Here is a 16879-nt window from a genome sequence, read left to right as displayed (position 1 = left end):
CTTTTCTCTTATTATGAACATTATTACCTTCACTTCCTTTAACATAGTTATCATACTCTAGCTTTGAAATTCTTTTCTGCCTAATTTTGACATCCAAGTTATCTCTTGATCAGTCTCCATTGATTCTTTTTTCTCTTAAGCATGGGTCATATTTTCCTATTTCTTAATATATCAAGTAATCTTAAATTTTATCTTGGACCTATTTAACAATACTGTATAGAGACTTCCTGAAATCTGTTTTGAAGAGTGCTGATTATTTTTAAGGCAGGAATTTAACTTGGCTGAATTGAGCTACAGACTTTGTTTCCCTTGAGGTATAGCAGCTGAAATTTTAGTTTAATTATTTTAATTTTAGCTGAACTGCTTGAAGTCTTTTCTGTGCATGCATGAGATTTGGCAGTGTTTATTAGTCACAGAAACTTCTTTTTCCTTCCTGTAGCTTTCTTTTTGTCATTTTCCCCTCACTGTCCACCTTCTGTATTTGCTCAAAATCTTTCCTCTGGTTTTTCAGGTTAGTAAGATTCTGAATTTTCTAACATAGATTTAGCTTGCAGGCACTGAGTGGATTTGGTTAAGTCCAAGTTTTTAAATGGGAAGCATAGCTAAGTCATTCCTTTCTTCAAATGTCAATTACACCCCAGTGTCTGTCTTCTTTTTGTTACTTTCTAGGGCCTTCAAATAGTCATTTGTTCATATTTTACCCAGAACTTACTATCTTTGGGAAGGTTAGTTTGATCGGAATTCCTTGGCCATTATCCAAAGAAGAGTCAATTCTATAACATTTGAAATTGTATTTATTAAACAATATGCTGTCAGAAATTATATTTGTAATTTCTTTTGTAATCCCAGCTTCATTGTTAGTAATATGTTGTATTTTTCCATTATCATTGGACAGCCAGTTGTCCAGTGGCTAATTTGGGAACCTCATGTTCTAATTAAATTCATATTGTATCATCAGAATATATAGAGAATATGTAACTTTTAATTATTCTATTTGTGCTATTCTATTTTATCCTTATTTTAATGACTTTTGCTAATGGTAAAATATGAGCAACTTGTGCACAGACTTTCTTCACAGAAAACAGACTTTTGATATTCCTGATCTATCAGTAAAAGTAAATGTCTGCTTGGATATGATGAAGAGACAAAAGCCATCGTATTTTTTCTTCCTGTTTTAGTTAGGTGGGCATCCATTTCAAAGATAATCTTCACATGGATTTTTTTTTTTTCCACATGGAGTTTTTAAGGGAAATTTGATGATGCTTTTGATGGGAATGAGTAGACTAAAGATGAAAGTAGTTGTCATTTCCTCAACTGGTGTTCATCACAGTATAAGGACTAAAATGTGTGTGCAGAAAATTTGATGATAATTACTTGTAATAATGGCCCATCTTCTAAATTAATAAAATTTTCCTGTGTCACATCTATTTTTTGCGATGAATTTTTTATCAAGACTTCTCTGGGTCCTGTGGAGTTATGTTTTGATTTTGAAACAAAATGCTGTGTACATAACATAGGATACACTACCTTTTCTCTAGAAACGGAACAGCTTGTTAAAAAACTGTATGCACAAAATATAATCTGGTAATGAAAATACACTTAAGAGCAGTATGTGCTTCAAAGACTATTACGATGTTTCCCATGAAGCCCACAGAGCTAAAGAAATGTGCATTCTAGTGTTTACCATTGGTGTTGCAACGAATACATAGATGAGCAGTTTCAGCGAAAAATGGTACCACAAATAGATACAGTCCAAAGATTATGTGGAATTCTTCACCTGCATGAGCATTCATCTTTTTCAATTTTATTATTTTTTTAAGCGATCTCTACACCCAACATGGGGCTGAAACTCATGACTCTGAGATCAAGAGTTGCATGCTGTACCAACTGAGCCAACCAAGCACCCCATGCATGAGGATTAATCTTTTAATTGTCTTTTTAAAGTCACTTTTGTTTATGTTGGCCTATGTCAAAAGATTCATGGGGCTCCTGGGTTCCTCAGTTGGTTGAGTATCTGACTCTTGATCTCAGCTCAGTTCTTGATTTCAGAGTCCTGCATTCAAGCCTTGCGTTGGGCTCCGCACTGGGCATGGAGACTACTTGCTAAATTAAAAAAAAAAAAAAAAAAAAGACTTACTACTTTATAGAACACTTAAAGTGAGAGCATCATGTATTAGTTTTCTGTCACCACAAGCTTAGTGGGTTAAAACCATACCAGTTTTATCTTGCAGTTCTGTAGGTTGGAATTCTAGGCAGAGTCATCTGAATTCTCTGCTCAGGATTTCACAAAGCTGGATCACGGTGTCAGTTAGATGGGCTCTTTATCTGGAAGGTCATGGGAAGAATCTACATCCAAGTGTATTAAGATTGTTGGCAGAACCCAGTTCTTCGTAGTTGTGGACTGAGGTCCCTTTTTTCTTGTTGGCTGTCAGCTGGGGGCTGCTGTCAGCTTCTACAAGTCTCTTGTATTCCTGGGCTCATGGTTCTATTTTCCTTTTTCTGTTTTTAATTTTTAAAGTAATTAATTCTTAAGTTGAGACATAATTGACATAGAACCTTTTATTAGTTGTAGATATACAACACAATGGTAAGATGTATGTATATATTGCAAAATGATTGCCAAAATAAGTTTAGTTAACATCTGTCACCACACATACAAATTATTTTTTTATCTTGTGGTGAGAACTTTTTTTTTTAATCTATTAAGAACTCTGAAATATATAATACAGTATTGTTAACTATAGTCACTATGCAAGCAGTACATTACACTTAGGTTGTCTCCTCCATGTTTTGGTGATTATAAATAATGCTACTATGGGGTTATTTGCATGGGGTGCAAAAGTCTTTTTGAGTTGGTGCCTTCATTTCCTTTGGATATAATACCAGATGTGGAATTGCTGGATCATGAGGTAGTTTTATTTTTAATGTTTTAATGGTCCTCATACTGTTTTCCATAGTGACTGCACCAATTTACATTCCCACCAACAGTGTACAGGGGTTCCCTTTTGTCCACATCCATGCCAGCGTTTGTTATCTCTTGTCTTTTTTTTTTCTTTTTAAAGATTTTATTTACTTATTTGACACAGAGAGAGGATCATAAGTAGGCAGAGAGGGAGGCAGAGAGAGGTGGGCTCCCCACTGAGCAGAGAGCCCAGATGCGGGGCTCAATCCCAGGACCCTGAGATCATGACCCGAGCTGAAAGCAGAGGCTCAACCCACTGAGCCACCCAGGCACCCTGTATCTCTTGTCTTTTTGATGACAGTCATTGTAACAGGCATTAGGTGATATTTTATTGTGATTTTTACTTGCATTTCCCTAATGATTAAAGATGTTCATGTATCTTCTTTGGAAAAAAAATGTCCACTCAGAACATTTGCCCATTTTTTTTAGCTGGGTTGTGTTTTTGCTATTGAGTTGTATGAGTTCTTTATATGTTTTGGAAGTTGACCTCTTCTTGGATATATGGTTAGCATTTTTTGTAAGGCAGATCTGGTGATAATGAACTCTCCCAACCTTTATTTGTTTGGGAGAGTCTTTGTCCCTTTTTCATTTTTGAAGGACAGCTTCCCTGTGTGTAGAATTCTTGGTTGACAGGGACTTTCTTTTAATATTTTGAGTATGTCATCCCATTCTTTCTGGGCCTGAATAGTTTCTGTTGAGAAATCCATTGGTAGTCTAATGGGGGTTCCCTTCTACGTAACTTTTTTTTTTTCTTTGCTGTTCTTAAAATTGTTTGTCTTTGACTTTTAACAATTTAATATCTTAATGTGTCTTGATATAGTCCTATTCAGGTTCATCCTATCTGGTGTCTTTTGGCCTCATGGATCTAGATGTCCATTTCTTTCTTCAGGTTCAGGAAGCTCTCAGCCATTATTGCTTTTAATATATTTTCTGTCCTTTTCCCTTTCTGTTCTCCTTTTGGAATTCCTGTGATGCGAATATTGTTTCTTTTCCTTGTGTCCTATATTCCACACAGATTCTTCATTCTTTTTCATTCCTTTTCTCCTTTTGCTTCTCTGAGTATTTGCCAATGTCCTATCCTCCTGGTCACTAATTCTTCCTTTTGCATGACTGACTACTTTTAAAATTCTCTATTGACTTCTTCAGTTCAGTTATTGCATTTTTCAGCTCAGTTATTTCTCTGGTTTTCTTTCTGTTTTTCATGGTTCCTACTTCCTTATTAAATTTTCTTTGTGTTCATGCATTGTTTTCCTAGTACTACTATTTTTTTGTAGTTGTCTGTGTTTTCTTGTAGTTCATTAAACTTTTAAAGAGGATTATTTGGACTTCTTTGATAGTTTCTAGATTTTTCTTTCATAAGGGTTTGTTATTGGAACTTGTTACTCTCCTCTAGTGATGTCATAGTTACCTGATTTTTCATGATCCTTGATTCCTTATGTTGGCATCTGCACATTGGAGTAGTTGGACTCCTCTTTCAAGGTTTACAGGGTTGCTTTGGCAGAGACAGTTCTTTACCAGTCAGCTGATTTTGGGTTTCTGGGTCTGTCTGTTGGTACTGTCCTGGGGCTGGTGGTGCCTGCTATTATGGCCTGTTTTTGTTTGAGGCAACTGTTTGAGTTCTGAGGACTGGAATGGGGTTGTGTGTGCTGCTGGCTAAGAACAGTTAGATAGGGCTGCTGGCTTGGTTCCTTATCCAAGTGAGGCTATAGGATGGACTCTGTGGTTGCCTGAATTCTCTGGTCAGAGTTTCTAGATGGTCAGGAGTAGGTACCTCATTCAGTACTACATGGGGCTATTTAACATTTAAAAAAAGATAATTTCTACACCCAGTGTGGCGCTCAAACTCATAACCCCTAGATCAAGAGTTGCACATGTTCTACGGACCGAGCTAGCCAGGTGCCCCAAGATGCAGCTATTAATTAGCTTCCTTGGCCTGGAAGGATCCAGGTAGCTTGTTGTTTGGAGACCCACATCAGCCTAGAGTATGCACTGAATTCTCTGGTCAGGTAAGGCCACTGGTTTTGCTCTGCAGAAAGTAGAGGCCTCAGACTCTGCTTTCTGTTCCAGTGCCAGCCTATGCAGGGCTGTTGAATGGGCTGCTCCGCTTTCCATGTGCTCTGGTTATGTTCAGGCTGAACATATTGGACAGGCTGAAGGGTGGATACAGTGATGAGTGGGGCTACAAATTAGATTCCATGTCTGGGCACAGTGAGAGAAGCGGCTCTAAAGCTGGGAAAGCTCTTAGTTTATTGTCTTAACTCAGACTGACCTGCACCCCTCCTTCCCTGACCAAACAGGGCCACTGGATTTGCTCTGCGAACTATTGACTCTGCCTGCCTACCTCTTGGATTGAGTGCTGCTAGGTCACATAGCTTCCAAGACTCATCCTTAGCCCTTTGGGTCAGATGGGGCTGAAATATACTTTCTACAGCAGGTGGAGCTATGTTGCAGCTCCCATGCCTACGGGTGTGGGAGATGCTGCTTCAGGCCACTTTCAGTTTCCCAAATTGGTTCTCCAGTTGGGAGGGGCCAGGAGCTACCCTCTGCTTTGGCTATGAATTAATCTCCCTACCTGAGCACAGCATGGGAACACGACACATGTGGTATTGCCTTTGCTATGAAGGTGATCAGCTCTGCTCTCTACCTCTTGGCTCAAGTGTTGCTGGGGCTGCCCAGCTTCCAGGAGTCGTCGCCAGCCCTTCTGTTCAGATGGGCCCGGAAAACACTCCACAGTGGGTGGGGCTGTGATTCAGCTCCCTGCCTGGGCACGGGCAACCAGGCTCTAAGGCCGGCAAACTCGTCGTCTGAACATCTGAATCAGGCAGATTTGCACCCCAACAAGTTCCTTGGTCAGAGTGTACCCCTGACTTGGTTCTGCAGATGAACAAAGCCGCCGGTTGGGATGATTGTTTGGGCACTGCAGGTATGAACTCTCAGCCAAGATCTGTGGGTTGTTGTTTCAAGATCTGTGCTGGTTGTTTCAAGACCCTGCCCCCATCTCAGCCAACGTCCGGTTCTCGGTGGATGCGCCACCAGATTCCCCAGTAATCCTCTTGCTGCAAAATCAGAGTTGCGGCTCTTGTAAAGAGACCCACAGTGCTGGAGGTGCTGGTTGTACCCCATGGGTTCTCTTTTCCCACAGGAGGAACCGCTGGTTCAGGGGAGATCTCTCTGCATGATGCTGCACTGGCCTGGGGGAGGGGCAATGCGGTCAATGTGTAGGCACTTCTCTTAACCTTCTAAGGCAATCTGTCTTGGTCTCTGTGGTGCAGGAGGTGCTTCAGACTCAGCCCTGTATTCTGGGATTCTCTCACTTGTATTATTCTTTTTTTTTTTTTTTAAGATTTTATTTATTTATTTGAGACACAGAGATCACAAGTAGGCAGAGAGAGGAAGGGAAGCAGGCTCCCTGCTGAGCAGAGAGCCCGATGCGGGGCTCGATCCCAGAACTCTGGGATCATGACCTGAGCAGAAGGCAGAGGCTTTAACTCACTGAGCCACTCAGGTGCCCCTCACTTGTCTTATTCTTGAATAGTTCTAGTTGTTCTTACTGTGAGTGGGGTTGGGGGCAAAGTCAGGAACAACCAGTGTCGCCATCTTGGTGATATTACTCTAGCTAGTATAATTTTTTTCAGTTGCCCTTTGTGCTATTATTGTTATATATTTTATTGTGTAAAATTTTTTTAAGCCTCACCATCCATTATTAATTTTGCATTAAATGATTTTTTTTATTTAAAAAAAAAAAAGAAACTTTTACAATTACCTACACAATTACTGTTTTTGATTATCTTCATTTCTCTCTCCAGATATGGACCTCTTTTTGGCATTATATCGCTTCTACCCAAACAAATTCTATTAGTATTTCATGGTGTATGGGTCTAATGGTGATGAATTCCAGCCTTTGCAGGTTAAAAAAATCTGTATTTTTTCCTTCAGTTTTTGGAAGGGAGCTTAATTTCAGATGAGATAGAGATTTAGGTGAACTTTGTTTTTTTTCTCTAGTACTTAACTCATTCAGTCATCATCTGGCCTCCACTGTTCATGGAGAGAAGTCAGCTCTAATTTTTATTACTTTTCTCCGTTAGGTATTGTTCCCCCCCCCCGCCATGGTTGCTTTTAATATAGCTCTTTGTCTTTTGTTTTCAGCAGTTGAAGTATTTTTCTTTATATTTATTCTCATTGTGGATCACTGAGCTGCTTGATAGGTTGATACCAATCATCAATTTAAAAATTTGTTAGTCATTATCTCTTTAGTCTTTTATCTGTCCCATTGGTTTCCCCTTTCCCTCTATGACTCCAGTTACATATATAATGTATTTGTTCGTGTTTTTATCTAAGTGCTTTAAAAAATAAAAAACAAAACAGGCAGTTAAATTAAGGAGCATCACCTTGATCTTACCAAAGTTTGGTTTTAGGCTTTGTTTGGATAGTACTCTTTACTTTTGGGGGCACAGACCTTACTCCTAAGGTATGGTTTCTTAGTCTTAATGTGTGATCTTTCTAGGGTCTTAATGGAATGCCTTGAGATTTTCACAAATATCTTTCCAAGCCTGCTTTATCAGTTTCATTATATTGTGTGACTTCTGGAATTTCTCATCTCTTAGCCCTCAGCCAGTACAGTCCACCAGACTCCAGAAAGCCTGCATATGTACATTCTAGGATTTGTATCGGAACCTGAGTAAAACCTCTGTGCCTGTTTCTGAGGTTTATTCTCTTAGCTCCCTTCTCTCTAGGAATCTGTGTCACCAATTCCCACTGCATTAGCAAGCTTGATTCTGATCTCTGTTTTTAACACTAGGCTGTTTCTTAGGCTTAGTAAAGCCCTATGCCCTGGGTCTGCCTGGGCTCCATTTCCTCATCGTGAAATTGTTGTGAAATTGCTTCCAGGCAGAAAAGCTTGTATGGAGTGTACTTTATATGATTTTCCTTTCTTAAGAGTCTCAACCTTGTGTCATATCCAATGCCTTAAGGTGATTGTTTCATCAGTTCTGCCCAGTGTTCTTGTTTTTTATGGCAAGAAGGAAGACCTTATACTAACTACTCAGGAAACTCTTAATTATTTTATAATAATTTAATAAGCACCTATGAACCCACCATCCCCCAAACAAGAGCTGGAACCTTAACATAAATTTATATCTAATCATTTTTTTAACTTCATCTCGTTCCCTTGGCTCCTCTAGTGGCAACTTTATACTGAACCCTACAGTCATCATTGCTTTGCCTTCCTTTTAAATATAGGTTTCTTACATGTACGTATTCCCCCTAAAACGTCAGTTTTATCTTTATGAAAATGTCTTTTTTTAACTCTTTCTTCTGCATTACATCATATTGTTATGGGTTGTGATAGTTCATTAATTTCGATTGCCATACGATATTCCACAGAGTAACTCCATCACGGTGTTTTTGTTTGTTTGTTTGTTTTTTGTTTGTTTTATTTGACAGAGAGAGAGATCACAAGTAGGCAGAGAAACAGGCAGAGATAGAGGGAGAAGCAGGCTTCCTGCCGAGCAGAGAGCCTGATGCGGGGCTCGATCCCTGGACCCTGCGGCCATGACCTGAGCCGAAGGCAGAGGCTTAACCCTCTGAGCCACCCAGGCGCCCCCCGCTTTTTAAAAAGATTTTATTTATTTATTTGACAGACAGAGATCACAGGTAGGCAGAGAGGCAGGCAGGGATAGAAGGGGAAGCAGGCTTCCTGCTGAGCAGAGAGAGCCCAATGCGGAGCTCCATCCCAGGACACTGGGATCATGACCTGAGCCGAAGGCAGAGGCTTTGACCCACTGAGCCACCCAGGTGCCCCATCCATCATGGTTTTTTAATACCCTATCCTGCCAATGGGCATTTGGATTGTTTCTAAATTTTCTCTATTGTGAAAATGCTCCTGTGAATATTCTCAGATATATCTCTTGTTGTACATATGTAGGAGTTTCTCTTGGATATATTTCATTCATATGTTCAACTTTAGGAGATAATGCCAAAATGTTTCCAACTGGTTTTTTTAGGCAAAGATAATTCAGTGATTCATAATTGGAACTGAAATGACTCAAAAGCAAAACCTTAATAAAAAAGTTGGACAATTTTAACCATAGCTGTCACTGGGAGGTGCACTTGTTAATTTGTCAAAAACAATCTTAGAATAAATATATTTTAAATGAGACTGCCCGTACCACAAATTTGTTTTCAACCTTTCCTCTCTCCTTCCATCCCTGTCTTTGTCCTTTCCACTTTCCTTCCTTCCTTCTTCCCTCTTTTTTTCCCTCTCTACCTTATCCCCTTCCTCCTACCCCTCCCATTCCTCCTTCCCTTCATCCCTCCTTCTCTCTTTCTTTTTTTTCTCTCTTTCTTTTCTTTCTTTCTTTTTACCGAAGAAGGTATGAATCCTCTATATCAGTAAAGGAAGGTCTTTGAAATAGGCAGGACTAGCATGTGTTTAGCAGGCCTTAAAGAACACAGGGTCTGGGATTTTCATGGATAAAATCTCCAGATTGCTAAGAAAAACTACATTGTCCATTGTCTATAATAATACTAAGTTATGCTATTTGGGCTCATTTAGTTCCTTGATGCTATTGCTTGAGAATTATTTGTTTATTCTCAATTAATTAGTTATCACAATTTCCCCCTTTCTACACACAACTCGATCAAGAATGAATGTCTTCTTGATTTTTATCTCCAGAAACAATAAATGCTAGGTCTCTAAAATTTGTTTCCACATCTGAAGTTGTTGCCCTCTTTTTAAACCAGCTCTGAAGAATGTTTCCTTACTTTTTTCCCCATCTCATATGTGGTAGTTTATGACTTATCTCTTTTATTTGAATGTTTATTGTTAAACGGTGAAAACACTAGACTTGGCAATTTTCATTCTCCATGTAAATCTTCATTATTGGCAGCAAGATGCAAGCAAGTGAATCAGAGTAAGATTTTCCATTCCCACAGCCCGATGGTGCTCTCTCTCATTGCCTCTAGCTGCAGAAATGCAGGTGAGGCTTGTTAACCCAATCAGCTAGACGTCTTCTTCCATCAGATCTTACAGATGGTTCGGATGTCTCAGAAGTCTCTTAGCATCTGTTTAAAATCTTCAAACTGCTTTTACCAAATTTGTTTGAGTCCTATTTGTGGTTACACTTGATTATACATCTGTAGACATTCGAAGATTGGCATGAAGAAATGGCTTTATGTCTTGTACTTATCCTATACTGACATTACTTCTAGTGAAGCTATAATTGAAGTGAAAAATAAACAAAAACAGAAGCAAAAAATGTACAAGAGTAGTGTATTCAAAGAAATAGAGGTTAATCTCATTTTATTTGAGTTCACAAAATTTTGCACATAAAGCAAGATCCTAGTTTTCTATTGACTTCCATTATATTTACATATTCTTTTGATGATAGAATAATGCTTTTTGACTTCCTTCACCTATGGTCATTTGAAAAAAGAACACAGAGATAGCTTTTGTTCTGTTCAACAAATAGGAAAAAAAATAGAGAAAAGAATTGAAGAAAATATACCAAAATATTAATAGCAAATGCCTTGGGTTTATAATGAAACATAACTGAAAAATAATGTGACAATGAATTTTATGAAAATTAAATGTGGTAAAAGATATATAAAGTATTTAGAACATGGCCTGTCAAGTAATGAACACTAAGTAAATAATAAAAATTACTTTTATTAATTACATCTTCTATTCAAGATTTTACTCTGAAAGATTCTTTGAAATCCAATCTCAGGTCAAAGGGTATCAACTGTTCTAAGACTCCCATCATTGCTAAACTGCTTTCCTAAAAGGTTAAACTAATTACATTTCCACAATGAACATAGGAAATTGCTGTTCATAAATGGCATTGGTTACGTTCAGATTGTCATATGTTTAATTTCATAGGTTGTTATGTAAGTTGTTAAAATATGTATAAAGACATTTACCCATCTATATTAATTAACCAGGGCTGCCATAACAAAGCACCACAGATTAGGTGGCTTAAAGAGCAGACATTTTTTCTCTCAGAGTTCTGGAGACTAGAAGTTCAAAATCAAGGTATCAGCAGGTTTGGTTTCTTTAGAAGCTTCTTTGCTTGGATTGTAGGTGCCTGCTTTCTTGCCTTGCTGTGACCTCGTAGTCTTTCCTCTGTGTGTGTGTGTGTGTATGTGTGTGTGTGTGCGCGCATCCCTGGTATCTTTCCATATGTCCAAATTTCCTTTTATAAGGTTACCAGTTAGATTGGATTAAGGCTCTATTCCTAATTCAGACATTTCTACTCTGGCAGGCAGTCATATGCTAGCATGCTGATATTAGTGGCATTAGTGACATAAGGCTGGTCAGAAGGAAACATAATGGTTAATTAAGTGAAAGAGGAGTAGATATGTGGATCTGAATATACAGTGTGCAGAATAAAACAAAATACAAGAAAGAACAAGCAGATTCATAGTCAGAAAGGAGTTCATAGCCTCTGCAAGGATGTCTGATAGTCATTTTCCTGCCTTTGATGGGCTTGAGACGCTGGGCCCCAAATATGTTTCCATTATAGCAAGAGTAGTAGAAGGATTTGATTAAATCAAGTGACATAAATGTTATTTTCACTTCACATCAGAGTTTGGTATGTTTTTTATGCTTTTTCTCAATTTAACATTTACTGCTTTGCTTCTTTTCCTCTTTTTCCTAATTTGCTGTCACATACACCATTTGAAATGTTACCTGGCATTTTTTACCCCCACAACCTCTTTTGTGCAGATTCTTTTCTGTTTGTTTTTTTTTCCACCTTTACTGAGAATTGTGCAATCCTAGACAAAACCTAGCTTTATCCTCTGATTTTAATCTAGAACCAATTTAAATCTGGAACTTTGGTGTAGGTATGAAATTTTGCCGAGTCTTTTTCTAGGACACTGAGTACCATAATTTTCTTCCTGTGACTGGTTAAAAAGCATCTATTTTAAACAAAGGCAGCTATCAAGTACTTTTAATTTTGTCAACTAATGTTTATTAACTATAATTTGCCAAGTGCTTTAGAGTCCACCAAGGGGGAAGGGAGTGAAGGAGGCAGTAGGTCTCCAAGGTCTCTGTGACAGGTCAACTCACGGCAAGGAGACCATGTGTCCAAAAGAACCATTCTTAAAGTAGGATTTTGGTCTCACCTTGGTTCTGCCCTCATTGAAAAGTCACTGGAAGATGACTGACTCTCATTTCCTTTTTAAGTTTATGTGGAGTCTAGGGGCTGAGGACCAGAAGTCAGATCTTGACACCTAATTAAATTTAATGTATATGTCTACTTTCTTCTTGCTGCCTTGCGATTGAAAAGTCTGGCTCATTAGAATTTATGATAAGAATTAAAAAGAGAAGAGTATCTTAGTACAAGTTGCCTAGAAACAGAGCCTGAAGTCCAGAACCTGACAGGAATTCAGGTATGTGTATTTTATTGAGTAAGTGCTTTTCAAGGAAAAAAAAAAAAAAAAAAGTAACAGGGAATGAGTGAAGCAGGACATGGAAGCGCTAGTCAAGGATGTGGTCTCAGGTTAAATCTAACCATGGCGGTGGGTCTCTTGAGTATGAGTCATTCCTTGGAGTTTTTGCTTCTATCCATACACCCCTACCTCACTGTGTAAGAGTTATCCTGGGATTATTTAGAGATATCCCTGGTAACCTCCTGGGTGAGATGTCAGTCATCCTTGGAGAGCATTTCTTTCACTAATGGGGGTACCTGTGAACACCTAGCAGCCAACACTCACAGCAGCTGGAAAGTGGATGCCCTGGCCTGGGAAAGGGGCTGCCAATAATGTGTACTCTAGTCTACCCCTTGTACCATTGGGAGCCATTTGCCTCTGCCACATACATTTACTCCATTCAGGCAAAGGTCCTCCAGAATTCTGTGTTCACAATTTCTCTAAAAATTTACTTGAGGAGTGCTAGTCCATGACTACTGCAGTAACCCTGTGGCTGTAATTGATACTTATCAACTCCTTCTCCCCCACTCCCCGCCCCAGCCCCCACCCTCTTACTGGTCTCAGTGACTCATCTGCTAGATAAACCCTGACCCTCATCACTGCAGGTGCACCTTAGTACCATGTCCTTATGATGGATTCCACTGATAGTGGCAGCATGACTTGCAAATAACAAGAGACACTTCGATGGATAGACTGAATGTCAAACACGGGCTCCTTACCCATTTGTAGCAGCCATCTTACCTCCTTACAATGATCAGGGTCAGTTGCTCCTGCCAGTATGATTATTCTTTTCTGGCACAAGAAACACAAAGTGACGAGGCAGTAGCTGTCACTTTGCTTATATGTTCCTGATGCAGCATTCCCTGTTTTGGGAATCAGGATCTCTAGACCCATAGAGCCTGAAGCATCAGGATGATACGAATTTCCCAAGTTGATAACTGGCACTCATGGTTAGTGGGCCATCCCTTGGTTCCTGGCCTGTGTCTTCTATCTCTCTAGCACAGCAACATATGAGAGCCAGTAACTGAAGGAGTATCCTATTTCCAAAATGATAGTGTCCCTTCTTTGCAAGCTGTCCACCTAAGCTGGGGGCTCAGCTACTTGTTTAAGAGAACATGCCACTGCTTTATCAGGCTGAAAGAGTCTGGATGTCATAGTATGTGTTAGGATCAATGGATCCCATGATTGACTGATGTCCTTACTGCCTTAGCCTTCCAAAGGAGGTCTCCAAAGGAAGTCTAAGTACATTGGTCAGAAGCACATTCTGTGGTTTTCCGTGTAGTAAAGCAGGCACTCAGTACATGTAAAGTGGTACCTTGCTGAGGCACTTTGGGCAGGAAAGGCAAACCCATATCTGAACACCTGAACCCCATTTGAGTGAATTACTACCCTTACAGGGTAGAAGGTGTCTGATGTAGTTACCTTATTAGCAAACTTTTCGTGGTCTTTTTGAAAGATGGAGAGGTCAGACACTCAGCAGGAGCAGTAGCTTTATTAGTCAGGGTGAAAGTAGAATATGCTGTTGGGGACATGAATAGCTTATGTATCTGCCACCATAGCTTTATTTCACTTATGGGGTTGGTTGGGTAGGGTTGGTGAGGACAGAGGCTGCCTGACATCTCATGGCCAATTCATTGGTCACTTGGTTATTTAGAGCCTCTTTCGAGGCAGATGTTCTGTGGCACACATACTGTGCAATACCGAGGTCCACACACCGTCAGCCCACTCCGGTAGGTCCACCCACTTGTGTCTTTATTGGAACTCCTTGTCCCAGATCTTTCAGTCTTGCTTTTTTTTTCTGGTCCCTGATTAGTCATCTAAGCTATTCACCGTTATCCAAGAACCCATATATAGTTTTTTCTCTGCACACAAAATAGATAATCAGGTGTACTCTCTGAAACCCGGTCTATTGAGAAGATTTCTCCTCATCACTGCTTTTCAGGGCTAACCTTGAATGGGGCTGAGGTCTAGCAGCACTCCATTTTTAGCTTGTACTTGCATACTGAGCTGGCCCATTCATGATCTAAGCTCAGCCTTTTTCTTTCTTGGATATGAACTTCAGAGGAAGCATTGATGGAATGGTGTTAAGTGACTTGATAGACTGTGCCATCTATTTGGACAAGCTTACTTGTTGCCTCTGGACCCATTCAACCCAATCCCAGATGAACTGTTTTCATTTTATTATGGAATGCTGCTGAACCTATCTGACCTTCTGATTTGGTGTTCTCATGATGGACTCTTCTGGATGCATGGTGGCTTGATGTCCCAAGGTCAGATGTACCATCTCAACCATGAAAGAAGCAGATTTTAGTAGTTAGTGTTTAGTAGTTAGTGTTGGCATGGCCTTGTTTCAGAATCCTATGGGTCTGTATTTCAGTTCTCCTGTTGGGGCTTTCCAGAGACTCCACATGGCTTCTTTGTCTATTACCATTCTCCCTAGTACTATGGATAATATGGGGTTGTAAAACAGCTAGGATCCATTGCAGATTAATTTATTCCATTTCATTCCATTCCATTCCATTCCCTCCCCTCCTTCTCTCTTTCCTTCCCTCTTTACTTTCTTTTTCTTTTCCTTTTCTTCTTTTCTTTCCTTCTGGACCCTACTCAAAATAATTAGCCATTGTCTTCTCCACCAAAGTAGATCAGAGGAGTATTCTCAAGTACAGAATATGTTGCCTTCAAAACCCAAAGAATCCTAACAAATTTAGGATCCTAACAAATAGGCTGTTCTCTTAGTATTTGGAGGTACAAAGTACAATCAACATTCCTTTAGGTTGGAGATGTTGTGGCATGTTCCATACCACTGAATCCTAAAAATATAAACTTTTTGAAATTTATTTCTCATTCCCCTTCTGGAGTGCATGTGCCTTACTTTCAGCTTGCTGTTCTGGTCCTGTTAACATGCTATTATCAACGTAGAGGACCAAAGTGATGTTCTATGGAACATTTAGATAGCAGGGTTCCTTCCAACTATATTATGTCATAAAGCAGGAGAACTAACATATCCTTGGAGCAAGTCTGTGAATATATACAGCTGTTTGACCTACATGAATGTGAATCGCCTCGGATCCTCCTTTCCGATGTTGAAAAGATACTTTCACCAAATGAATAACAACACATCACATACTTAAGAGCATGGTTATCATCTCTAGTAAAGATACTGCATTTGGCCCAGTATTTGCAGCTGGGGCTGCTACTTGGTTATGCTTATGGTAGCATGTCATCTTCCATGGTCCATTTGGATTTGCAAAGGCCAGACTGGTGAATTCAGTGGAGATGTTATAGGGACCACCAGAGAGGCGTCATTTAAGTCTTTGTGGGTGGCACTAATCATTTTCCTGAGAAGGCCAGTCGTTTTTCATTTACTATCTGTGCGCTGGTGTTGGGGTGGCAGGTATTCTCCAGGTTAAAAAAAATGTTACAGTTCTGCCAACTGCATTCTGACTGCACATTTGGAAATCAGGGAAATAATTGGAATCAGTGGACCTGGATGGGTCCACTGTGAGATAGGCATAGGCTGGGACTCCATTTATTGTATGCCATTCCAAGCACCTCCTCTGATTGGGAGTATGTATGAAGGTGATGATGGTGCTTTAGGTTTCGGATGTCGGTGTCCATTTGGATTCTGTATCCATCCATCCAAAAATCTGGATATTCTCCTTTTGTACCATCCCCATTGACACTAGAATACTAGCCCAGAATTCTAATAGCATCTTCTACCTTTAGCCTGGGCTTACAGAGGACAGTCATCAGTAGTTTCTTACATGTGCTCATGTTCCTTTTGCCAGCATATTTGTACCAACGTGGTAAATGGAATGTCTCTTATGTTCTCCTGAGGAATCTAGTCAGCTAGTGTGTTTTCCAGTCTCATACAGCAAAACTGTTCTCGGATATCCACTTCATTAAATCTTTTGATTTTTCTCTTGACAATTTTCCAGGATAATACTGGTGTTTCTACTTGATTTAATAGAAACCATCACTTTTTAAGCTTTTGGGAACTATGTGATTGCATATTAATACCATCTGCTGTGGCCCTTGCCAGAGTGTTAAAATCCTGTCTTATCTAAATCTCTTCTCCAGCTTTACATTTTGCCCTCTTTGACCCAACACTTTTAGGATTTACTGCCAGTCCTACTCTCCCAGTTCCTATTGGTATGCGTTAGCCAGGTTCTGTTTTGGTGTATAATCTCTTTTCATTCTTAGCAAAGCCTAGGACTTTCTCAGTTGGGTTATGTTAAGATTTGACCTTGTAGATCAGTTTGCCAAGAGGAGAGCTGGAGGCCAATCCCTAGGGAGGCCAGTATAATCTTCTTAGTCACCTGGTTCATTTGAGCCTTTGGCATAATCTTCAATCAAGGGGGTCCTCCATCTTCCAATAAGGGGAGGTGGGAGTAGGTTACTTCCATAGGCCTAGGAGATTCAGGGGGAACTGAGTCTTGAGAACCTCATGTGATCCACCTGGATGGTCCCATCTCAAGCCTCATG

The 16879-nt window shown here is 39.7% G+C and overlaps 1 protein-coding gene across 49 annotated transcripts in view; it reads left to right on the top strand.

Moving 5' to 3' along the window:
- Positions 1 to 16879, top strand: part of RIMS2 (regulating synaptic membrane exocytosis 2) — a 592339-nt gene that overhangs the window by 224767 nt on the left and 350693 nt on the right. The gene's annotated exons all lie outside the window — the stretch shown is intronic.

This window comes from Neovison vison, chromosome 4 (genome assembly GCF_020171115.1).
Source record: "Neovison vison isolate M4711 chromosome 4, ASM_NN_V1, whole genome shotgun sequence".
Taxonomy (NCBI): Eukaryota; Metazoa; Chordata; class Mammalia; order Carnivora; family Mustelidae; genus Neogale; species Neogale vison.
Note: the sequence above shows the minus strand (reverse complement) of the source record. Positions and strands in the feature narration are given on the sequence as shown.